This window comes from Phalacrocorax carbo, chromosome 6 (assembly GCF_963921805.1).
Source record: "Phalacrocorax carbo chromosome 6, bPhaCar2.1, whole genome shotgun sequence".
Taxonomy (NCBI): Eukaryota; Metazoa; Chordata; class Aves; order Suliformes; family Phalacrocoracidae; genus Phalacrocorax; species Phalacrocorax carbo.
The window spans coordinates 61465219-61490686 of record NC_087518.1 but is presented as its reverse complement, the minus strand read 5'-3'; the positions used below and the strand labels follow the sequence as shown (position 1 = coordinate 61490686).

The window sequence follows — 25468 nt, the reverse complement described above, 5'->3', positions numbered from 1 at the left end:
AAGGGACAGAGCACCCGCACGTTGGTACCCAACGGGCGCTGCTGCCTTCCACGGATGCACAGGCCCGAGTCCAGACTGGGCTGCTTAAGTAGGCGCAGCCGATCTGCAGCCATTCATTCCCACCCTAAGGCAATGTGGTCTGGTGTAAAGAGACGAGAAGTCTTCTGCTCCAAAGACCTGTTGGCTTCGAGTCTCTCTGCTTTTGGGTTTCTGCGAGAATAGGGAAAAAGGGTTTTGCGCAAATAGGTGTCAACTGCTACGCATGCTTTATGCAAAGTCCTACGTTAAGTTGGTTTCACAGGTGACGATATGAAAAACATTTGGAGAGGAAAATACCTACACAAAGTTGTTGTTTTAAAGTAATCTGAAAGAAATGTACCATATTGCATTCCTGAATTGTGTTACTCCTCTGCTTTTCTTAAGCTTCCTGAAGTCATTCCCTTACTTTCCCTCACACACTATCAGCCGCATGTACAAACCACTCCAGATTATTTTTCTTCACATTTTCACTTCTTTTATTTGTCCTAACCTTCTTTATCTTCACCTGAACCTGCCCAACCCCTCTCACCTTGCAGTGCGAATTTTAATGAAGGGCTGTTCAGACAGAACTCAAACCGCACAGATTTATAGCACAGCAAGCTTCATCTGGAGAAGGCCTAAATTTATTTCCCCAGTTATGTAAAACTGAGCTCTAGTGTGCCCATAAAACTGCCTACAAACACTACTGATTGTATATCATGGATTGCTCTACAGAAATAATTTAAAACAGATTCAAGATAGCTTTCTTCCCTTTATTTTTTTTTTTTTTTAAGGGAAGATTTTGTTTCATATCTGCAATGGTGAGATATTAAATTAGAATCATTTTGTCCAGAGCAGGTTTAGACATCCATTTCTCCCTTCTGGATCAAACCCTCAAGGTGGTCGGCGACGCTTCCATCTCCAGGAAATCAGGCGTCGCAGTAATTGAGTGTGCATCCTGTCAAAGGTGCTTATGCCTTTTGAGTTAAGCTCCAAGGCTGTGTCACACCACGCAGACAGGCCATTTATTTAGGCTTCCCTCATCTGGGTAAACCGGGCTTTCTGTCACCTTGAAGGACATTGCGGATTAATGGTTACTCAGGACTGTCGCTGTCAGGGTAGCACTTTGAGAGACAAGTGCCTTTTGGAGTGAAGTACACAGGAGAACTGCTTTAACTCATTACTACAGCTCCAACAGTGGCTCATTCCTGGAGAAAGAGCACACGCCACCGACACTCCCGTAGCAGCCGCCTCCTCAGGCTTGCAAGGCAATTTACAGAAGCTAATTAACAGTGTTTCCCACTCTGTCAGGAAAGAAAGGAAATGTTTACAAATCTCGTACTTCAGGCTGAGCAGTTTCGACAGAGAACAGCTCAGCTTAAGCTTAACCGGGTTTCTTCGGCTCACCAGGAGTTGATGTTAGATTTCCAATATCTCAGGTCAGCGTATCATTCATTAGCTCTCCTGCAGAAGCAAATACCTGTGCCCAAAAGTTCAGTTCCCACACTCTTATGCTGATTTTTTAACTGCTTTTCCTATTTTGTTTTTAGCCTAGTACAGAGGCCTTTGTTCATTGGCAAGGCGTCAATTTTAACTCAAGAGTTTCAGGATGAATTGCAGAGGTGGCTGGTTAATTCGTAACCATGGCACGCCTCTCACGGGTAACTGCCTCCGCTGACTTCTGAGGAAAAAATGTCACTTCCATAAGGAGTTATTTTGTTTCCCTTCACAGAGAAGGAACCCAAAGGGTACTGTATGGGACTATTTTTACACTGCTGTCATGGTTTAGCCCCAGTCAGCAACTGAGCACCATGCAGCCGCTCGCTTGCTCCCCCCACCCCAGTGGGATGGGGAGGGAATCGGAAGGGCCAAGGTAAGAAAACTCGTGGGTTGAGATAAGAACGGTTTAATAATGAAAATAAAATTGTAATAACGGTAATGACAATAATTATTATAATAATAATGATGATGATAATATAATAAAAAGGAAAATAATGAGAGAGAGAAATGAAACCTGGAAAAAAAACCACAAGTGATGCAACCGCTCACCACCCGCCAACCGACACCCCTGGTCCCTGAGCTGCCATCGCTGCGTGCCCCGACCAACTCCCCGCGGTTACAATGCTGGGCGTGATGTCACATGCTATGGAATATCCCTCTGGCCAGTTTGGATCCGGTCTCTTAGCTGTGCCCCCTCCCCTCCCAGTTCCTTGTGTACCCGGCAGAGCACGGGATGCTGGAAAAGTCCTTGACCAGTGTAAGCACTGCTCAGCAACACCTAAAGCATCAGTGTGTTATCAACATTATTTTCATGCTAAGTCCAATACACAGCCCTGCCCCAGCTACAGTGAAGAAAATTAACTCTATCCCAGCTAAAACCATGACAGCTGCCCGTTTTGCATACCTGCAGAGGTCTGTCTTCCCTACAGACTGACTTACAGTAGCTCCAATACTGCTAGACTTGACACACTTCCCCCGGTCACGAAGGGGATTAGCCGCAGCGCCGAGCACCTTCTCCACCGCAGCCGCTGGCACGGCAGGGCAGTGTGAGGGACGGGGTATAACCTCGCGCACAGCCCTCAGCACAGCTCTGCACCGGCCCACGGTGCTGCACACCGGTGTTCAGAAGGGGCGGCGGGTACCTGCCGAAACGCAGCTTGGGCGCTTGCACGTCTGGACTGGCTCTCCTCGCTTCAGAGCGCAAAGCTCATCAAGGCATATACAACAGCAGTCCTGTTCGCCAGGCCAAAGGTGGGCGGAAAACATAGTAATTTTTATATGCTTTTACACTGATCTGAGCACTGAAGCAGGACTTGGGAGATTCACAGGTCTCATCCTGGTCCTATGCCCAGGAATGAATTTCACTCTGAAAGACTAAACTGTGCTCTTAGGGCAAATGTTAATCTGCTCTTATTCTAACAGTATGGCAATATCATGATACAGAGCACTAAAATGACACCACGTGCAGCAGAGCCCCTAATCTGAAAGGCAATAAACACTGTAAAACATATCAAAATAAATAAAATTATCCCAATGGGCTGTTCCACAATACATCATGTAGCTTAACAGCACCCAGTTTAGCTATTCAACAGAATATACTAAATAAATACCAACTCAGTTGATTTTATTAGTATTTACTGAATGTCAATATGCCTGACATATGCCTAGATAATTATGAAATTGGATATTTATATACCACATGAAAATAGATATTTATGCCATTTGACTGGCTCCAAAAAAAATCCAGAAAAATCCTGTAATTACGAGCATGGACCACTGCTCATTTGCCATATTAAAACAGAGTAAGAAAACACATGGAAATAGAAATATTTTACACTACAGTGTAAGATGATACTTTTATTAAAGATATAAATTAGAAATCAGCGCGTCAAATACATCTGGATGAAAGAGCTACATAAATTTCAGTTTTATGTTTTCCTTTCTAGGTTGTGCTTAGAGAAAGCACAGAACTGACTCTCCAGATAATATAGACATGGATGCACATGTAAATACAGATCCATGGCTGCACCTGAATTCTACATGGTATTTACAACCATGCCTGGAGAGAATATAGCATCTCTGGTCAATCGCTTATGCACTGACGGAAGCAGTAACACCAGGAAAAAACATCCAACAACATGCAACATAAGAAAAGTACTCCCTGTGGTCAGGCTCCCTGGAATGGAGATACTTGTTCTACCTGGAGCAAAGTTTGTCATGCCACGCAGGGGCTGCAGAGACGGTGGGATGGCCACGGACCCCAGGCAGCTACCGCTCTGCACTGCAAAGAGCAACCCATTCATCCGACGGAAGCTGCAAAGCTCTCAGCAGATGGGCCCAAGAAATCATAACGCTCCTCCTTTGCTCACCTGAGTAATCAAAGGAACCTTTCTAATAAGGTCAAGCAAACGGTACAGCGTGACAAGCCGTGTAGGAAAACAACCTTAGCGTACAGGGCTCCTGTCCGACTGAATAAGCCGCGTTTGCCAAAGTTTCATGCCACGGCCTAGCTAGTGCGCTTGGTGGCACAGACTCAGAGGGCGTTTTCTCCACGTTTGCCACCTGGCCTCGCAGGAATTAGGTGATGGAGAGGGGAGAGATTTGCTCCAGAAATTCCGATAAATAAGCAGGCAGCTACTGCAGGCCTAGGAAAGCTAGTCAAGTTTTTTACAAGTTTTTTCTAATTTGCATTCTTTGGGGATCCCTTAGTCATCTGCCAATAGAGGGGGACTCCTGGCCTGCAAATAACCCATTTGGATTAGCATACATTGACATACCAGTTGGCCCCACTCTCATGTCTGGATATGGTCTTGTCTGAATCCACCTGTCAATATTATCAGCGGAATTACCGTGCGCTGACGCTACTGGGCCCTCTCCTGTAACGTTTCTGAGCCCTTTCACAAGGTGTTTGGCTTAGTTACGGGCAAGGGGCTTTAGCATTTCAAGCAGATATCGTTAGATATCAGTTTAGTATGTGCTCTATTTTCCTTTTCCATTCCTACATAAGCAATACTGTCTGTTAATTTTAAAAGGGGCATTTAGGAACAACTTCTAAAGAGAAAATACTTTAATACCAGTATGAGCTGTAAAAGAACTGACGGAGGAGATTTCTGTGCCCACGATGCTGGCTGTGCGTGAGCTGCCCTAAGTTACGCCTCAGTTTTGCTTCAGTCAATCCCGAGCTATCGGACTCAGCAAGGAGCCATACTGGGGTCGGTTTTGGAGAAGTGTAATGGTCTGTGAAGTAGGAAAGGTCAGATTAGGTGATGCATTATTCATGATAGCCTTAAACTCGGACTGAATGAGTCTCTGACATATCTACATCTAAAGCATTTATCAGCGCTTTTGGGTGCATTCTTCCAGGCAGATGTATAAAGACTGACTATACACACAGCGGTGCTTCGAGAGACATAAAAAGGTCAACGTTAAAACACTCTCCCATTGACTCGCGCTTTCCTGCACTTACTGAATTACTGATCTAGCAAGTCACATGTATTTATGAAAGTTGTTACAAATAACCCTTCATGACTTGGTGATTTTCAACAGCAGAGAACACTAAACGACGGTAACTTTGGGCTGTCTTTTGGCAATACGTGTAAGATACCAGCATTTAATCAATTTTTAACAATTTGTCCTTAACGCAGAAGTCGTTAACTTGGGGGATTTACTGGATAAGTAATTTACTCGGAAAAACTGTAAAGTGATCTCTGTTTTGTCAATGACTGTTACAGACTTGGCACGAACCAAGACTGCAATCACGAGTTGTTACAGAGAGTATAGTTTTACATTTCATTTTCAGTAGTAGTAAATCCAGATAAAGACCTTCCCATGTTTCTCTCCCTGTCTCTGTTTCCACCTCCCTGCTGCAACTTACAGCCTGTTTGAGCTGACTCAACTGCCTGTGGGGTATGCTGTAAAATTGATAAATGGGCTAATCTTGGGTTAAGAAGTCAAAAAAAAAAGAGAAAGGGATCTAAACAACTAGATAGATATTGACACATAGACTGGGAAAAATAGCCAGAAGTGTCTCATGAGGTAGAAAAATGCAGTACTCCTTGATTTGAATTAGAAATTAAGTTAAACAGAAAAGAAAGATTTAGTATCCACTATACTTTTGGAACATAATTACAAAATTGGAAGTTGAATTGTAACAAAATACTGACCCTTCCAGACCTCTATCTTGACTATTGTACAGTTGACGTTGCACATAAAACATAAACGTTAAAGCAAGAAATACAAAAGCACCAACTACACACGGCAGGATGCAGCAAACTGACTTTCCTACTTTGGGAGAAATTTAAGATGAAGTTTAAAACTTGCCTTGGTTAAAACAAAAGCATGTTACAATAGCTATGTAGAAGACCATGGTGAGCTGCGGATGGGTTTGGCTGAGTAAACCTCTTTGGGTAAGGAGAGAAGCATTAGAGGGACTGCCTGAATCCCACCAGCCCCCCACACTGGCGATGCTCCTGGTTGGCTCTGCCCTGCCGAGATGCCTATCTAACAGGAGAAACAAACCTCGGGCGTACTGAGGGGATTCAGCCTGACTCGGTATGGCTTAAAGAAACCCAAAGAGTTCAGAAAAATACAAGCCAGTTGATCTTCACAGATATTAGCCACCAGCTAACCTGACCTTTACTTCTACATATTTATGAGTCAAGAACTGGCTTTTTATTCACTTCAGTGGATACTGTGTGTATGTATAGATGATGCTTGTAAATAACAGCCATCTTTCCCAGGCACCACAATTTTATTTTACAAATGTACAAGAGTGAGTTAGAGACCTCCATAATTCCATTTAATTTTAGTATCAGAGAGAAATGCCCAATTACAGTCATCGTACTTTTTTGCTTTTCATCCTTAAAGATGCAATAGTAGTCCTATCAGAATATTTTATCTACTCAGCTACAAAGTCTGTATACTAAAATGCCATGGACAGAAATATTTCTAAGAGAATATATGAAGACACCAGCCCCACCTTTCTGATTATTTCTGAGATATCCGAGTTCTCTTCTAAAATAGCTATCATTCCTTCAGTAAGTGTTTTCTTGATTAATTGATCCAGGCCCATCCATCTAACTTCAGCAGAAAAGGCTGAAACAAATACTTTCAAACTCTTTTACAAAATCGCATAAGTATAATTTACCAGACAACCATGAATTTACACAAAACATCTACACAAAATGTCACTTTATTAGACAGTTTTCTGGTCTAGTAAACCATCTTCAGGAATCTCCAAACCTACACTAAGTAACCGATTGTTCCTGTTTCACTGACTCAGCTGACAGACATAGCTTTTACTGCATTAAGATTCTAAAAATTCCTCCATTCTTTCAATTTTACAGAACCCATCCATCAGTATCACTTACAACAATACTGTCTGAGATGCTATCCCTAGCATCCAGCTATAATTTCCAAAGGTACTAAATAGGTTTTTTCAGGCTAATAATTCATCAGAGAAGCTGAAGTTGCTAGACCATATCACAGAACCCCAGACTGGCGGGGGTTGGCAGGGCCCTCTGGAGCTCACCCCGTCCCACCCCTGCTGGAGCAGGCACCCCCAGAGCAGGGGCACAGGGCCGCGTCCAGGCGGGGGGTGAATGTCTCCAGGGAAGGGACCCCACAGCCTCTCTGGGCAGCCTGTGCCCCTGCTCTGGCACCCGCACAGGGAAGGGGTTTGTCCTCATGTTCAGGGGGAGCTTCCCGTGTTCCAGCTTGTGCCCGTGGCCCCTTGGCCTGGCGTTGGGCACCGCTGGAAAGAGCCCGGCCCATCCTCCTGACACCCACCCTTCAGGTATTTATAGGTATTGATGAGATCCCCCCTCAGCCTTCTCTTCTCCAGGCTGAACCAACCCAGGTCTCTCAGCCTCTCCTCACCAGGGAGATGCTCCAGCCCCTGATCCCCTTGGCAGCTCTGCGCTGGCCTTGCTCCAGCAGTTCCCTGTCAGTCTGGAACTGGGGGGGCCCAGAACCGGCCGCAGCCCCCCAGATGTGGCCTCACTGGGGCAGAGCAGAGGGGGAGGAGAACCTCCCTCGCCCTGCTGGCCACACGCCTTTCCATGCCCCCCAGGACACCGCTGGCCTTCTTGGCCCCAAGGGCCTGGTGCTGGCTCAGGGTCCCCTCGCTGCCCCCCAGCACCCCCAGGACCCTCTCAGCAGAGCCGCTCTCCAGCAGGTCCCCCCCAGCCTGTGCTGGTGCGGGGGGTTGTTCCTCCCCAGGGGCAGGACCTGGCACTGGCTCTGGCTGAATTCCCTGAGGTTCCCCTGGGCCCAGCTCTCCCGCCTGCCCAGCTCTTGCTGGATGGCAGCACAGCCTTCTGGCACCTCAGCAGCTCCTCCCAGCTTGGGATCACCAGCGAACTTGCTGAGGTTATGCTCCGTCCCATCATCCAGGTCATTGATGAATGTGTTGAACAGGACTGGCCCCAGCACAGACCCCTGGGGAACACCACTAGTGACAGGCCTCCAGCCAGACTCTGCCCTGTTGACTACAACCCTCTGAGCTCTGCCTTCAGGCAGTTCTCTGTCCACCTTACTGTCCTCTCATCTAACTCACACTTCCCTAAGTTTGTCTGTGAAGATGTTATGGCAGACAGCGTCAAAAGCCTTGCCGAGGTCAAGGTAAACAACATCCACGGCTCTCCCTTCATCTCTCCAGCCAGTCATGCCATCATAGGAGGCTATCAAGGTTGGTCAAGCATTATCTACCCTTGGTGAATCCATGTTAACTACTTCCCATAACCTTCTTTTTCTCTACATGCCTGGAGATGACCTCCAGGATGAACTGCTCCATCACCTTTCCGGGGATGGAGGTGAGGCTGACTGGCCTATAGTTCCCCAGGTCCTCCTTCTTGCCCTTTTTGAAGACTGGAGTGACACTGGCTCCCCTCCAGCCCCCAGGCACCTCTCCTGTCCTCCATGACCATCTGAAGATGGAGAGTAGCTTAGCAACAGCATCCGCCAGCTCCCTCAGCACTCACGGGTGCATCCCATCAGGGCCCATGGATTTCTAAGGATCCTGTTTGCCTCGGTGATCTCTGACCCAATCCTCCTCAGCCAAGGGGGAGTCCTCCTCTCTCCAGACTTTCTCTCTCCCCTCTGGGGGCTGGGGTGCCTGAGGGGCAGCCTTAGCAGCAAAGACTGAAGCAAAGAAGGCATTCAGTAACTCTGACCTGGTGAGGCAGGATGCCGAGAAGGCACCCACCTCATTCAGCAGCGGGCCTGCATTTTCTCTGGTCTTTATTTTACTGTTGATGTATCTGAGGGAACCTTTCTTGTTTTCCTTGACACCCCTTTGCCAGATATAGTTCCAAGTGAGCCTTGGCCTTCCCCGTGGCATCTCTGCATACGCTGACAACGTTCCTATATTCCTCCCAAGTGGCCGGTCCATTTTTCCACATATATTGTAAACCTCCTTCTTCCTTTAGAGTTTCTCTAGCTCTTTGCTCATCCATTTGAGTCTCCTGGCTCCTCTGCCTAATTTGTTCCTCACAGGGGTGCACAGATCTTGAGCTTGGAGGAAGTGGTCCTTGAATACTGACCAGCTCTCTTGGACGCCCCGACCTTCTAGAGCCCTAACTCATGGGATTCCTCTGAGCAGGTCTTTGACAAGGCCAAAGTCAGCCCTCCTAACTTTACTAGTTGTGCTGTTCAGAACTGTTGAGGCTTTTTTGGGGGAACAATCATGCACCAGCTTCACAGCTACCTGTGGTAGTATAAACCCTGTATAATTAGTCAGTTTTACAGCTAAGTTTCTATCTGCTTTGTCACACCAGAGTGCAGCAGCTGTATCAAACCTGTCACTCATGGCAAGTGGGAGACATTCTCAGGATCACTGCTGATAAAGAAATACACATCATATGGAGGAGGCTCAGACTGTATGAGGATGAGTGCACAGCAGTTGACAGTTACTTCATCGTTCTTTACCATTGACCCATTGCGGATAATTTAATTCTATTTTACTGGGACTAGATCAAGCATGAATTCAAAGACCATATTAAATGCAGTCAATAACAAGAGAGAACAGACACTTCAAAGCCTTAAAAGAAATAAGTCCACATTTTATCTTCCTGAGTTTAGTATGCAGCTTCTATAAAGGTCTACGTTTAAACACAATAACGCTTTGGTGGGACTTACTTTGTCTGCTTGATAGCTGGATCTCTATTTTGTACACTTTAAAGTATCTAAATGCTAATAAAAATATCTTTGGGAGAGAAAATTCCCACTAGAACTTGCATATTAAGTTAAGCCTTTCTACCGAGAATATTATTAAATCCCACTAAATCCTATTTCCATTCAGTCATCAGCAGCTCTGCGCATAAATAGGTAGAAAGAGTGCTATAAGGGATTATGTTTGTGAAAGAACTATCAGCTATCACTCCTGGCTCATTCTTTAGCAACAAAGTAATGACGATTCTTAAAAAATTAGTTTTAATCTCCCTTAATCAAGACATTACTGGCAATACTATTTTAAATCACATAAGTACCTTTAAGAACTTTAGCAAGATCAAACTATGAGGTAAACTCTGAAGATGAGCACTTTTCTTACTCTAACTTGCTACACTAGTAGCATAATGGTCAGGAATGCAGAATGAGGGATTATCTCAGATTTGCCAAAAAATACTCTGAATATTGGTGGAAAATGAAAGGCGTCAATAAACATATAGAAAGACGTATGAGAAGAGCTGGTTTTTTCTTTCTGTTAGATTGTAAGAACTTATCCAACAGGGAGAGACGGTTCTTCTGAAACACTTTTTTGAAAGGAGAAGAAAGCAGATTAAGACAAAATATTTCACTAGCTTTAAAACAAATCCAGGTCAAACATGAAAAGACAGTTTTACCCCAAACGTTCTTGCACACAGAGGTTTAACTTGTAGAATGCTATGATACTTTTGAATAATATCTTGCTTCTGAACTGCTAGTGTAAAGCTAATGTATTTCCCTTCAGGTAAGTGAGGAAGATTTGTTTTGCTGTTAGGAATGAAAGGGGGTTCATAACCTTATGAAGAAAATCATTCATCCAACAGTTGCATTGGTTGGCAGAAATGAGATGCAACACAAGCAACATGTTGGGAATTGCACAGGAGCTGGCAGACACATGGTGATAAGCAGCAGGGAGCTATCCTTCCAACTGCAGAAGTCACTGACGTACGTGTCCACAGGGATTCATCCATCAGCCTAAGTGGAAGAGTCCATTTCTGGTCTACCAGAAACAAATGGTGGGCATCTTTCCTTACAACCCATTTGCCAGCACTTCTGGGAGGTCTTCGCCCATTCATGTCACTCACATGCCGTTTCAGGGCCCAGACACAGATTAACTCACCCTCTGTTCCAGCTTCTCAACAATCAGACTTGGCGATAGCTTACACCAAGAGAAGGCGAGTCCTTGAGAGTGCCTTTGAGGCACGTGGGTGCCTTAAAATTACCTTCCCATAGGTCCTGCCTCTGAGCCTACACACCCTACTTGAATACTTCAACCTGAATTACTATTGCCATAGCTTCCCTCAAAGGCCGAAGGGAAGAGCGTGCCTAATCCTGGCATACTTGTGGGTCTTTAGCCAGCCAAACCTGTACTCACTCAGGCCAGATCCTGAACCAGGAAGATATTCCCTCTTGGATGTAGAAGAAAGAACAGATCAAGATTTACTCATCACCTCTCAGAATCAGAGGGGGCAGACTCGATATTCAGATGTCATTAAATCTATATACATTTTGAAATATTGCATTTGTTTCATTAAGACTTGAGGTCTTTAATATACACTTTCATGAAAATTGCCCGTCAGAATGCCACAAAATTCTCAGGGGAAGTTAATTTACTTCACCTAGAGCAATTTTTCTGATTTAGCCATTTTCCAGTCTGATATGGGCTTCAGAACTTGTGCTGCTAACTGCATGTTACACACACTGATGACTTCAGGCGTTCTGGAAAGAAAATACTGGGTTTGGTGCTGTTCTTTCTTCTCTCTAAGGATGTTTGCTCACCTCAGTGGCTTTAGAAAATATTCTATTCAGCACCAATACTGAAAGAGCATTTTGTTTCCAATAACGCAGTGATGCACAAGCAGTCTACCTTTGCTGCACGAATAATGACAATCATTTGGAGTCAAATATAGTTCTTGTTCACAGAGACCACAGGTTAAAAAAATCTCTGTGGATGTACATATAACAAGTCTAGTCTAAGCCTCCAGGAATTTCCTTACAGCATTTTCTATGTTGACTTTCTCATAGTTAAAAGCTTCATTTTTTTATATTTTTAATGTACCTTTGCAATTTCATTTTGAGAGCTGACTTTAACAGCTTGCTCCTACACACCATAGCAATTTCAAACGCTCTGTCTTTATATACAGCTACATTTAGGTTCAGGCAAACTTTGCCAGTTTCTTCACATACGCTAGCAACAAGTATTTTCAATTAACGTTTGGGGGGTGCTTAGTTTGTTTTTAAGACTGTATTGATAAAGCAGAAATGGTGGATTTGGGTGTTTTTATGGAATACAGATTACACGTGACTGGAAATTGCGAAGAAAGAGAGCACATCATACCACACAGGAACACCACCTACAGTAATAAATCAGATTATTCAAACAGCAGAGAAGCATCAGACCTCAATGTAAGCCTACATTATTTGTTTAGCCTAGAAAACATAATTCAATAATATGTGCTGTTGGAGCTAAATCCCTGAAGGAAATGGAGCTTTAGTCTCTAAAATACTAAATGAGATGGAAACAGAGACATGCCAGCGTGTGTGATTTCAAGAGCAGCCCTCTCCTTCCTGAGGTTGCCTTATACTGTTCTAGAGGGGCCTGCTTTTAGACCATTTCCTTCAACAGTTTCCAAATTCCTAAGACTACTAAAACCCAAAAGCGCAGGGGCTAAGACGATTAGGTGATAAAATACAGCAAGATCTATAGTTTAAAAAGCAAGTCAATGAAGTCTAGGACACAGCAAAGAACAGAATTTGCTTTTGCCAAGTCCAATGCAAGCTGTACTTCCTAGCCCCGCACCCATGCCCAGTTTGTAATGAAACAAAAAGCTATGTTGCCCTCAACAGGAAAACTGCAGGGCATTAATACCTTCTGATTACTGTACGTCATACTTGTTGCAACACAGCGCCACAAACCTTCGATTTAGACCTGAAAGGACCCTGTGTTGGCTGTGAATAAGCTATTTTCTTGCCATACCCAACAGCCAGCAGTCACACAACATGGGGTTCAGTGATCTGGGGAATCACTACCTGAACAGAACACCGACAGAGCTGTACGACAGTTAAAAGCAACCAACATTTAATGCCTACCATCTTTTTCTGCATTAAAGCAACTGCTTCCATCCTTCTACCTATTCTAGTTTATGCCAGGAAGTAATCACAGAATCACAGAATGGTAGGGGTTGGAAGGGACCTCTGGAGATTATCTCGCCCAACCCCCCTGCTTACAACTGTCGGATAAATGTTGGATATTAGGATAAATATGTCTCCGCACTTAATTCAAGCCTTTTTTAAGTATTGGAGAAGCAGAGAAATATGTCTGACAGCTACAGGAAGCATCATAGTACAGATAGAAACATGAGAACCTGAGGTCACGTACCTCGAAGGGCATTCATCATGGGGATAAATAGGACAAATAGATAAATGTGCACTGTGATGTCAATTAGGTTCATAAAATGGGAAGTCCAGTGAAGGTTAACTAATACTGAGCTCTATTCATTCACTTCAGTGCACTGTAAAATCATCAGCTATAATTACTTTATGCATTCCATTAACATAACTAATTTACTCTACAAGGTGTCTGGTTAAATGAAATTACTTTATTAAAATATATCGTTGAACTGTAACTGACAGCATTTTTGACCGTGACTACAGCTAATCTAGATTTCTTTCACCAGTACTTAGGCTCAGATAAATGTTTGTAATCCTCCTCTCCTAAAGCTGTGACATTTTTCTATTCTGACCTTTATACAGCATTTATAATGGATAGACATTGCATTGACAGTACGACCATACATAAGTTTAAACTGTCACAGCATAAAGAAAAAACAAAATGTATTAAGAGTAGTCAGGAAAAATTGCACCTACTGTATCTATTCTTTTTCCTTCTCGCTTTCCTTTCCCCTTCTTTGCACTAGAAGAGTCAGTAGCTGTATGCACTTGAAATATCTGGCTTTCTTCAGAAGATTACATACAAATTATTTTGAAAAGTCAGTGTGTCACAATCATTTTTCACCTATGGAGAAACAAAAGGGAAATATACAATATCTATATGAGTAGACAGAGACACAAGCTGCAGTCTTCAGTTTTCCCTCCATGAAATACTAAATATGATTGAAAATTAAGTGTTATTGAGCTATGTAATATCTGGTGATTGACAATAAATTATTATTGTGTTGAATAAATTGCAAGGAGGAACATTTAACAGCGTTTACTTTGATTCCTTTTAATCTAGCTGGTAGTTACAGCGTTGTGTGTCAAACAATAACCAGAATAAATCCTGGCTCAATCAATGTTTTCTCTAACAAAATCCATTTCTAATTAACCAGGTTTTCCTGCACTCTAGACTGGCAGCACTAATTTGGCTTTTTGCAACTGCGTAGTGTCCTTCCTGCGTTTCTGTGCATCGATACAGAGCCCACAACAGAGACAGGCAGTTTAAAACGCGCTTCTGCAAAATAACAACGAGGAGGATGGGTATCTGCCTTAGCTATGGAACAAGGAGCGCCTTGCGATCATGCCCTCATACAGCAAACAGAAGACGACAGGCAGGTTACCCTCTCGCCCTCTTTCTTTGTGACCTCCAGTCTACTCTGAGCCCTGTTGTTTTTCCCTAGCCCATGGTTAGCCTCTCCAGGGCAGGTTTCCTTACACGCAGTGAGAATGTACGCGGACGCTGAACATTATGACCTGGAATTCCATGTCATTGTAGAGAAGAAAGAGGATGAAAGAGAAGAAAATACATGCTTCCTTCAATTCACTTTAATTCCTTTTTATATAGAGAAACTGAGGCTACAGAAGGCAAAACAGATCAGATAAATTAACGAAGAATAGCCATCCACATACACGTGCAACACCGTGCCACGCCGTACCTCCTCCCAGAGGCGCTGCCTCTTGCTCCTCCTGTCCTGTGAAGCCCATGGACGATGCACAGCTTTGTACCATTACCTCTTCACTCATATTTCAGTAGATCAATAAGGACTCTAAAAGACTCTTTGTTCCCTACTTCCCTACAGCTAAACATTGATTTGCAGTCACTAGAGTAGGTCTGGCAGTCTCTGCACACCTCTGGTCCTACATGATAAAGGCACTTTTTGTAGACGGTGAACAATTCTGTTATGCCTCATTAAATGGTGTGAAGATGGCAGAAATCTGTGAAACACAGCACATGGTTAAGCAGGGATTAAAAATAAATATGTGGCAACTTCAAAAATGCCTACCTGTTTTCTGGGAATTGAAATTATATTTACATGTCATAGCTGTGGCTGTACAGCATGTGTATAGTTACTAACTTACACAGATCATTTTTCATCTACAGAAAGAGACCTGTGGAAATAGTTACAGTTTACTGTAATTATAGATCTCTCAGAGAAGTTCTCTTGCAGCAGGTGGGAATTATTAAAGGTATATCCCATAATGAGCCAATGGAAATGCTTCCCCTGAGCGGACTGTGGAAAAGATATTGCACTGTCCGCTTACTAATAAAATAAATAACTGAACATCTGACGTTCTGATACTTGAGAAAGGGGAATAGACTTCATTCCTAGTGGCAATTGCCCTGTTACATTTCATACTTGTCTTTCAAATTCACTTGCTCAGTGATGACATCTCAAATGTAAATTGCAAATGTAGGTTTCTGTTTATACAAATGCTTATTCAGATATAGACCGAAATTAAAATTACTTGGTTTGGAAAACCTGGATAAACTGAGCATTGCAGAAGCTCAATACTCATCCAATTCGTGTTTGCAAGAACAGAAAAGCAGTCCGTGCAAAATTAAGAGAAGTTTCAATTCTGTTCCCTCCCCACCGATGTTTAGAAGGGAGAGATTGAAATGTTACTTGGATAGTCTTGACTGATATCTGTTGTCTATTTTCACTGGCATCTGAAGTGCTTTGAAAATTCAAAGCCATTAAGAATAATACCTGTAAGTCTGCTGACAGACTGAAAAGCCAGGTATTTTATAAAGATCCTTCTGCGCACGGTTGCATCACAGCAAGTCCTTGGGGACTTGTGCTTTTTCCCTTCTGGCAGCACTGTACATATACGCTGCGATACCTGCATACTAGTTAAAGGCTGACTTCCAGCACGTCTGTTGTTACGCAGCCCCAGCAGACCACGGTTTTGCTATTCGACCATGCGCTTTCTGCTCAGGCGTACGCTCAGGCTACAGCATTAGAGCGGCTCAGAGACACTGGCCAAAAGCAGAGAAGAGCAGAGATGCTTGGAGAGAACTATTCCATGTGAAATCTCTTAAATCCCTCACTGCGCAGGAACCAGAGGGGGTTTTTCGGCTGACAACCTATTTCTGGAACTCAAATACCATATATTGGAAATTTTTTTCCACAAAGAAAAAAAAAGTCACAGTTACATATGACTTCATAAAATAATTGTGAGATACTTACAGAAACAATACAGACCTGACTCCTTAAGCTGGCATGGTTACCCTGCAAAGGAATCAGATCCGTAATAAAGAGCTATATAAAAAGCAGAGCCTTGGTACCTCTGGAAAAGCACCTCTCTCGCCGCACATAGCTGCGTGTCCTCGTGCTATTTTTCTAATTGCTCAAATCTAAGACCACGCAAAGCAATATAATTGATATTCTTATAAGAGATAAGAATTTTTGTAGGTGAAGAGTACCATCTGCAAGTTCTCACTTTTGGATGACACTGAGAAGCTATATTATAACAATTTTGGAACCCGTCTGAGCGTTCCCTGGTTCTCCTCCCACGGCTGAGCGCAAGAGTGGGAGCAGAGAGGTGATAGATTTTGCATTTTGCTAGATTCAATAACTAAGCAAACAGTATTTTTCCTAATGCCTGCCTAGGAGGTACTGACTCCCTTACTGGCGAAAGAATAAATACCGCTTCTTCAGGAGCTAAACCTCAGACAGCACATCAAACGAGGCTTTCGGCCATTGAAAATATCAAATCTGACTTCTGGAAACTGCACCCAGGGTGACACCTAGTTTTTGGTGACGGGGCTGAACTCCGTGGAACACACTACGACAGACGTTTAACTGGTAGGGAAAAAAACTTGCGAAATATCTGCTTCCAAAATGCAAATTCTAATTAAAAAATACTACCCTGTGAATGAACTGTGACTTTCTAGAGTTTATGTGAGCACAAAAATTGGCCTGCTCTTCATTTTTAATTAGAATATTTTCAACTTAAGACAGAAACACATTTCTATAGCAATCCTTTCAATTTCATCCCTCAGAAGATGAAAAGACTACATCCAAGTATTCAGCTGGTTCACCAAGTATACAACAGTTCAGTCTGTACAGAATAACTATTAAGGATTCCAGTTCTCTCAATTTAACCACGTCAAAATAGCTTACAAGCCTTCAAGAATAGCTAACAAATAATAATTCAACAGGGTGAATACAAGGGTTTGAGGAAAGTGCTAAGGTATTTTATATGAATAACACAGCTATTCAAAGAGACCAAACAGCCTGATGGTTTCATTAATTTAAACAGTTCATTAGCTTTTCCACAGGGGGAGGAAAAAAAAATCCATTAGTACCAAGAAAGCAAAAAACACTTTTAAGGATGAGACGCTACTGCAGCCACGCGGTTAGCAAACGGCTGAAACCTCGAGTTTGGGCTTTCCCAGTTTTTCCCATTTGTGCCTCAAATAAGCATATATGCCAACAATAATTATTTCAATTATTACAATGTCTACTGCACACCTGGTATAACACAAAATACCCGCCTCGTTCTTAGTCAATGTTTATCCCTTTCCCCTCAGTTTGCAGAGTTGGGTGAAACGTTAGTCCCACGCACGAGAATCGTTCCAAACCTCCAGACAAGCGCGTTGCCTTAAGTACAAAGTAAAGGAGAATCTTTAACAAGGTATTTCAGAGACACTTGATGTCCAGTGTATTGCCCATGCAACTACTCTGCTTCTTAAATCTGATCATTTACCACGTATGCAGGCATCGTATACTTCATTGTTCGTGTTCTTTGTTAATCACACACATATTGAGCTTTTAAGAGGCCGCACTGATTCTGAGCTTGTAAGGGCAGTCCCACCGATGAGGGCACACGCGTACGAGCACAGGCTCCCTCCGCATGCAGGAGTGTGGAGAAGCACAGCTGTGCTTCTCTACATCTCTCTTCTGTTTTCCGAGTTTGGTAGATCATAGGCTGACAATGAGTTAGAAAAGAATTAGAACAGTAAACCGAAGGTCCAAATCAAAGGCAGGGCTATAGTCAATGTTGCAGCATATATTGTTTCTTGGGTTAGTAACATACGTGGAGAGATGTGTTTGGAGCAAGTAAAAACTCTAAAATTTTATATGTTCCTACACGGAATATTAACAATCGTGTGCGACATTCCATTAAAATCCGTCCTACTACCATCCCATAGAGTCACTGCAAATAATTTACAAGTAAAATCTTTTAAACTTAGTGTTTTCAAATACCTACTGAAGCCAGTCTCCATTGACATTTCCTCATAGACAAGTTTTAAATGAATAGAACTAGTAATATCGGCCAACTGTACTACCAAGACATCTCAGCAATGCCTGAAGTGAATTGGACGCGTGCTCCCCATTCAATTCCAGCAAATCACGCGTTGTGCTGAAAACAGCTTTCCTGTAGCACTTCATTTGTATCAAACGTTATCGCCAAAAAAATTATCCTAAATACGTAAGGCACCTATATCCGACTTTCCACCTTTAGGTCAAGCATAACGAGTAGTGTAAAAATATTCCTGACCCTAGACTGCACGCATACAAATTAAAAAAGAGGTAAAACCACTAAATATTGCCAAATCCGAACGCAGCCTGATAGCACCTCATTAAAGTAAAGCAATTCTAGCCAGTTCTGCCTAGACTCATTCCACCTCCTTAAGCACCTAACCAAAACAATTACCTAGAAATGCGGTGACCCTAAACTGTGGTTATATATCAGCTCACTTAGTCCCTCAGGATGACTCCTCCAGGGAGCTCTCATCCTACCTTGGGTGCTGCAGTTACCTGCCCAGGGATAGGCGGGCTTAACTGATCTCCCGTCTGCATCAGGACAAGGTTCGGGGCACACACGTATGCTCAGCCAAGGGGTCTGCTGGTGTCCGTGTTTTGTGGCTAAGCCCCCTTGAAAAGAACCATGGAATTATTTGAAGCCCTGAGAAACTGTGCTGGTGAGAATCGTTCACCTTCACCTCGGGACACTGTGTATTTTGCTAGTCATGAAAATAATACAATTCTCAAAGAATAAAGAGAAAATGTACGCATAAAATTTGGCTAAGGAGAAAATGTAAGTATATAATATCTCATGATATAATTTGTATTATTCCTCTGAAATACTGTATATACAGGAACAACAGTTGCCTGACATTCTCCATCAATGACTAAGAGCCACCAAACTTTCCTCCGCTGCTTTCCATTCGGTGGTCCCAGCACCAGTTTGGGCACCCAGCACCCACACCTACTGCGCCTGAGACATTTGCGACGACGAGACGGCCTCAGCTCTAGCCCCTATCTTCATTATGAAACACTTCTTACATTCTGCTTTCATTTCTGTTTTGTCAGGCACCGGGTATTTATAGCGCACCTCTAGAAGGAGCCATCACGTTACTTACTCCCCTACCTACAGCCCCTTTAGGTGCCAAAAGTGACAGCCCCTGAAGCGGCGAACACCGCGGCCGTGTACCCGCGTTAGCTGCATAGCTGTACCGTCTCCCCCCCTAGCACCTCAGGTACTGCAGGCACAGCGTCACGGGGAAGCAGCAGCTTTTCTGGACAGCCTAATGTAGTCACCGGCTAATTTAACTAGTTGCCTTGACGGTCTCCTGGCAAGCACTGGACAACTCCCCCTGGCCTTACTATTTAGCCAGGATAGATTTGAAAATTAGTGAAGTTTTCTTCCATGTTCCATTTTGAGAGTTTCCACTTGTTTGGCAGGTTCTGTGTATGGTTAAAAAGAAGAATTCAGCTGGAATCAGTGTTATTTTCTCAATGCCAAATCAACTTTCATTTTGCCCAGAGCCACAAACCAAAAACTTGCTAAACTTTTCACTATTGCTGATAGCGCTGCAGATCCAAACAAAGGAAGCATAAGGCGCTCTTCTGACAAAACTATTTCTGGCGGAGTAGCATGAAAAGCCTTGAAAAAAACAAATTGTCTGAAATATATGCAATATAGTGCAATCAGCATGAGTATAAAGTGCTATTTGCAGTCTACTATGAAAATACAGGATAGCAATGAGAGCTGTTCTAAAAAAAAAAGAATATAGGTTTATTCTTGACCTCCAGATGAAAGCAAAATTAAAACTCTCCTACTGTGAAAAAAAAATCAACTGTACTAATATGCATGTTGGTACATGTCACACACAAGTCGAGGCGTTGGACATAAATACATGAACTAAATCTTACAAGCTCTGGAAATTCATCACACAGGCTACAATGCTGTAGCTGATTTACAGCATCCCATTCAAGAAAGATGAGAAACAACCAAAGCCCAGAGAAGATCATCGGGTCATCTGAAATCTAGAAAATCCGGCCTCTGCTTGAAAGAGTTAGATTTCTTTACTGTATGGGAGAAAAAAAAAAATGGGGATTCACATGGTGGTAGGTGACTGTAAGAGACTGCTGCGAAGAAAAGAGAAGTAAATTCTACTCCGTGGTCACTGTGGGCAGGACAAGTAAATCTCCTTCTGCAACTTAAGCTTGTTAAGTTACGTAAAATATTCTCATGAAATAGATAAGCTGCTCAAACTGCTGTCTCAACCCTAATCTATTTTTCTGTTAGTTGAATATATTTAATATGTGGTCAACCCTTACATATTTTGAAGTGCATGAATTAATAAAAAAAAAGGAAAAGATAGGAAGCATGAAAAAGGTGCCTAAAAAATCCCATCGACTTTTGCAGGTTCAGGATTTTGCCCTATAAGAAGGTGCAACGCTGATATGGCTTTATTTGCATTTTCATTCCTAGCTCAGAATGTGTAAAAAGAGACAGAGAAAGAAATATTTTTACTGAGTGCATAATCTCCACAGCAGAAGTGAACGTTACTAGCAGTAGCTGCAAAATTATTTATTTCTTTTTTAGCCAGTGGTAGATGAAGGGGGATTCTGCAGTGCTTGGAACAAATGGGATTAATTATTTCCTAAAATTAGAACCACAGCTGTATTTTAAAACACATAAAAGGCAATTACTCTGCTGCTTAATAGATTTCATGTTGATTGTGCTACTGTTTTCAGACACCTTTGTTTCCTGATACTTAAAGAAAAAAAAAACAAATCAGAACATTCAAGAAACATCAAGTGTTAAATTGACAATTTATGGTTTTTAAGGCCAATAACCATGTGCTGGTGGTGTGGGGTTTTTTCCTTTATGGTTCATCTTGCATAAAATCCAATCTTATTCAGTTTTCTTAAGTGCCCAAAAAGCAATATCCTGGTAAGAACATTGTTGAAAACAGTAATTGAGTGAATCAGCTATGAATCCTAGCCCTGTGCTTGTCTAGCAAATACATAGCATTAGAGAATAATTGTCTTCACTTTGCAGTTACACCAAGAGCAATATTTTACAGATAAAGGCAAAAATACAGGGTAAAAAACCACCTTTATTTTTCAGCAATACCTGGACAAGAGCTCAAACCATGCTCTGCGAGCTTTTAACAGCTTTGCCCCCAATTTTGTACATTTACTATCAGGCAATTTCAAATCAAATCAGGGTGAAAGTTTGTACCTGGGCTATCTGTTCAAAACTGATGGGATTTTTGTTACAAAAGATTTTCAATTACTTGTCTTTCTGAATTTATAAGGAGAAAAAACTCCTCCAATTTGGGGAGCAGATTTAGATGCACGTTACCAACTATCATACTGTGAGTTGAACCGCTTTTCTTCTATTTTATTTTGAAAGTACAAAGAATTTTTAGATAATAAATTGACTAACCTCAGGGTGGGAGGCTTTTAAAACGCCAATAACAAAGGATATTTAAATATCAACATTAGCAATTTAGTATAGAATATTTCACAGCGAAATATCTGATCAAGCATTCAAAAAAATAGCGATACGCTGAAACCTTCTGACCGCATAATGAACCTTGATGAGTGAAGCGATGGTTTCTGTTTATACCTATTTTGTTATATCGGTTTGAATTAAAACAGGTTGAACAGATTGTATTTCTGTATTTAATCCGCTGTAGCTATTCACAAAGCAGACATGCCAGTAAAACCGAGACAAAACTGGATTCTGGCTCATCATTCAGAAGGCAAGGGTGCTGCGGGGGCTGCCGAGACGGCGACCTGCTCTGAAGGGTGGGCTGCACGGAGGCAACGTCCAAGACTGCCCGCGGGTCTGCTGCCCTGCGGCAGGTAATTGCTTCCATTACACTTTCTAACCCACCGGGTTATGGGACTCTTCTCACTTTCCCTGACGACGTGGCTCATCTGTATCAACCGCTGTCGGAAGCGACGCTGCGGCACAGGCTGGCGCCGTGTTGCGGCTGCCTGGCCGTAACTCTATGTGGACTTCATATATGCTGAACTTGTTCTGAAAGTAGAGCATTCAGGGCGATTAGCAGATTCCAGAGTTCAAACAAATCCACGCACACGCCTCTGCAACACTGGGGTCAGTTTTAAGCTTGCCTCGCCACCCCAATTATCATGTTCTGGGACCAGCTTTCTGTTACGCTGCTCTATACTGATATTTTGCTGGTGAATAACGATGATTCTGCATTACGTATGTATGAGGGTTACCAAAGAGCGTTTTCGAATGCTAGAACGGCGCAAGCGAACGATGCCTGCAGACAGCACGTAAGCATAGCAAACATCCCTCAGGTTTTCAGTTACGTCTTCTGGATTTTTTGTTAATTACTGCTGAGAACTAGCCCTTATCAAATTTCAGGCTAACACACGCTTCTGTCTGCTTATACCCAACAACGTCTCTACAGGGGCATTTTCACACCCGCCTCCCACTGCAGTTGGAAGTTAGATTTTATAATTCCCTTGCTCCCTCTGCCACCACTCTTCACCTGTAAAATGGAAACAGAATAATTTCCATTTCCACTCTTTTGTAAAACAAACTCTTCCTGCCTCTCTGAAATGCTGGGAATTTACAGAGCGTCACTGGACAGGCCTCTTCACTTTGAGAACATAAATACTGCATCTTCAACGTTTCGTGAGGAAGCATCACCTCTGCCACCGACTTCTGTATGCTGTCACCTGTACGCTGATTACACTTGTCACCATATTTTGGCAAAGACAGTAACAAAGTTTATCATTTAGAGGAGATACCCCTCTGAAAAACAAATATCGGAGCGAATATTGCCAGATATTCATATTCTCTTGAACTCAAGCAATAAGGAAAAAACCTGATTACAACACTAAGCATTTCATTAGGTCTTCAGTGTATTTTGCCTGCTTCTTTAATCAATAAATTATGAAGACACAGGGCCAATCTATTCAATTTATTTAAACTTGAGATCCTTTTGATCCAAAGACATTTGATTTTCTGTAGTTATATATCATTCATCCAGTTTATATTTAGTCTGTATCCCGTCTTCTTACTGATGTGCCATCTTGTTACTGTGTGTTAGAAATAATTAATGCTGCAACAATGTTATGGCAACGCGCGCACACTTGGCACTAATGGATTTGTTTTCATTGCTTTTGGATATCTCTCTACGTGATCTGACAGCTTTAGTCTGAATTCGGTTGAAGAATAAGAGTCAGTTCTCCTACCAAGAACAAAACTCATTTATTTCTAATGAGGTGTTTCATCAAAATATATTTGATGTGATAGCTGAGGAAAGTAACACTGAATATATTGCAAGCACAGGGTCAAACAACGGGCCAGAAAATATCCTTGCTTTTCATCCTGAAATGTTTACGAAGCAATTGTTTCAGACCATGAAAAGACATCCCTGACTTGTAATCCTGACCATGGGCCTTCATTTAGATAAACCATAAATTAAACGATACCACAAAGAAACCGCAGTACCTGCCAGGACGTATTGCACACCCAAACAATTCTGAACCTAAAGACTAAAAGCTGCTGTAAGAACTGCAGAAGCAACACGGATAAATTCCGCCACGTCAGAGCTGTGTTTGTTCTCTTAGGACAATATTTTGTGAGCTAGTATTACACCGGCACCACGTTCTGCTTATTTATCTCCAAGGTCCAAGAGCTCTCCATAATAGGGAAAGATGGTCTACTTTAAGATAGCGAAGCTTTCCCTCTGCGATGAAGCGACGCGACAGCAGAGCGAAGGCCTGCACCGGAGCTGTGTGCAGACCAGCTAGGAGGAGGCAGTAAGCAGAAGCTGGATCCAGGACGAGATGCCTTGGAGTTGTCAGCTGAGCTACTACGTCCATATTTCCCTGCAGGCAGGATAAGAAGCGGCAGATAACTAGTGAGCAGGCATGGTGCTGCAGTCTGCCTCCTCCTTATTTTAATACTGTTTAAAGGGAAAGGAGAAGAGTATGAAGGAACCACAAAACTTCCACTGCAGTCTGCAGAGCATATTTAAGCTCGTCCTTACTGCACAAATGGTGAAAGTAAAGGAGCAGGCTGCTGTGTGATTTTTGCAAAGGCAGATCTCAGCCTAGAAACTGAGAATAGGGAGGAAGATGAGGACCACCTGATTCTGCATTCAGTTAAGTAGGCAACACCGTATCTACACTTACACTAAAAGGAAACAGATTTTAAACAGTGGCAGGGCCTCTCTGGCCTTTTCAATTCCTCCCAGCATAGCAGCTAGAGATACAAGCTGGTGTAAAAAAATCAATCAGATTCTGTATGTTCTCAAGATACTGCTTGCAACTACCTTTCACTTCAGCAAAATCTGACTGTTACCAATACTTCTCAATGGAATGTGGTAATATGGCACTAAAACATGATTTAAAATCTGCAGTTTGCCCCCATATTTCTTTATTTAGGGTCCTTCATACCACAATTTGTGTAGCTAATCAAATAATGCTGAGTTCTACCTACAAAATGGCATAAAATATTTTAAAAGAAGATACGCCATGCTTTGCTATAGCATATATTAAAGAAAAATGGATTCAGTTCTTAGGCATAATATTCTGTGAACGTTGTTTCCACTCTTTCTGCTATACCTGCACAGAACGCTTCCTTGGAGACTCTGGTCATTCCTGCGTCTTACTCCAGGCAAAGGAAGATGAGAGCATCTCTCGCCTCTTAAACACGTTGCAAGTTCTGCCCTTTTTTCTTTCTCTGGATGCCCTGAGCAAGTGGAAGGAATGAAGTTAAACAGAAACAGCAACTTCCCTAGTCATACTTTTAGCAACCATACCGTTGGCACGATGTATGTGTCTCTAGAGCATTACAAGTAGAGGAAGGAACAAATCAAAAGTGAGCAGAGAGACCACATTCTGGCCCTTCGTACTTAAAAGCTAAGTCTGAAATATTGGCTTCGTTAGACTCAATGGCCCAATTTTCTGTGGAGACCCAGAATACACCCGAGACTGTAATTGCTTGCGGGATAGTTAATTGTCCATGAATATTGCAGGCATGGAAATGGATGGAAAGGCAGGTGCAACTTGACATGAATAACAGCGCTCCAACATTGATAAAAATACTTGTTTACAAGCAAATTAAAGAAGTTGACAAAACACTTTCATGCAATGTCAGCAGAAGCATGTAAATAACTGGTTTCTGATGTGGCATTAAGCACCCTTCAGAATGATACAGAGATTTGAAAATTTTAAAATGTGCTAAAGGAAGCGTGGCGCTGGCAAAAATAGAAACCACTTAGTATAAAAACCCTGCAAGA

At 42.6% G+C, this 25468-nt stretch overlaps 1 long non-coding RNA gene across 1 annotated transcript in view; it reads right to left on the bottom strand.

The window, feature by feature from the left end:
* Window positions 1-25468, bottom strand: part of LOC135313986 (uncharacterized) — a 443735-nt gene that overhangs the window by 310878 nt on the left and 107389 nt on the right. Inside the window, exon 3 of the long non-coding RNA XR_010373508.1 lies at window positions 13588-13735. This is a non-coding gene — a long non-coding RNA (uncharacterized LOC135313986). The remainder of the gene's footprint in view (window positions 1-13587; window positions 13736-25468) is intronic.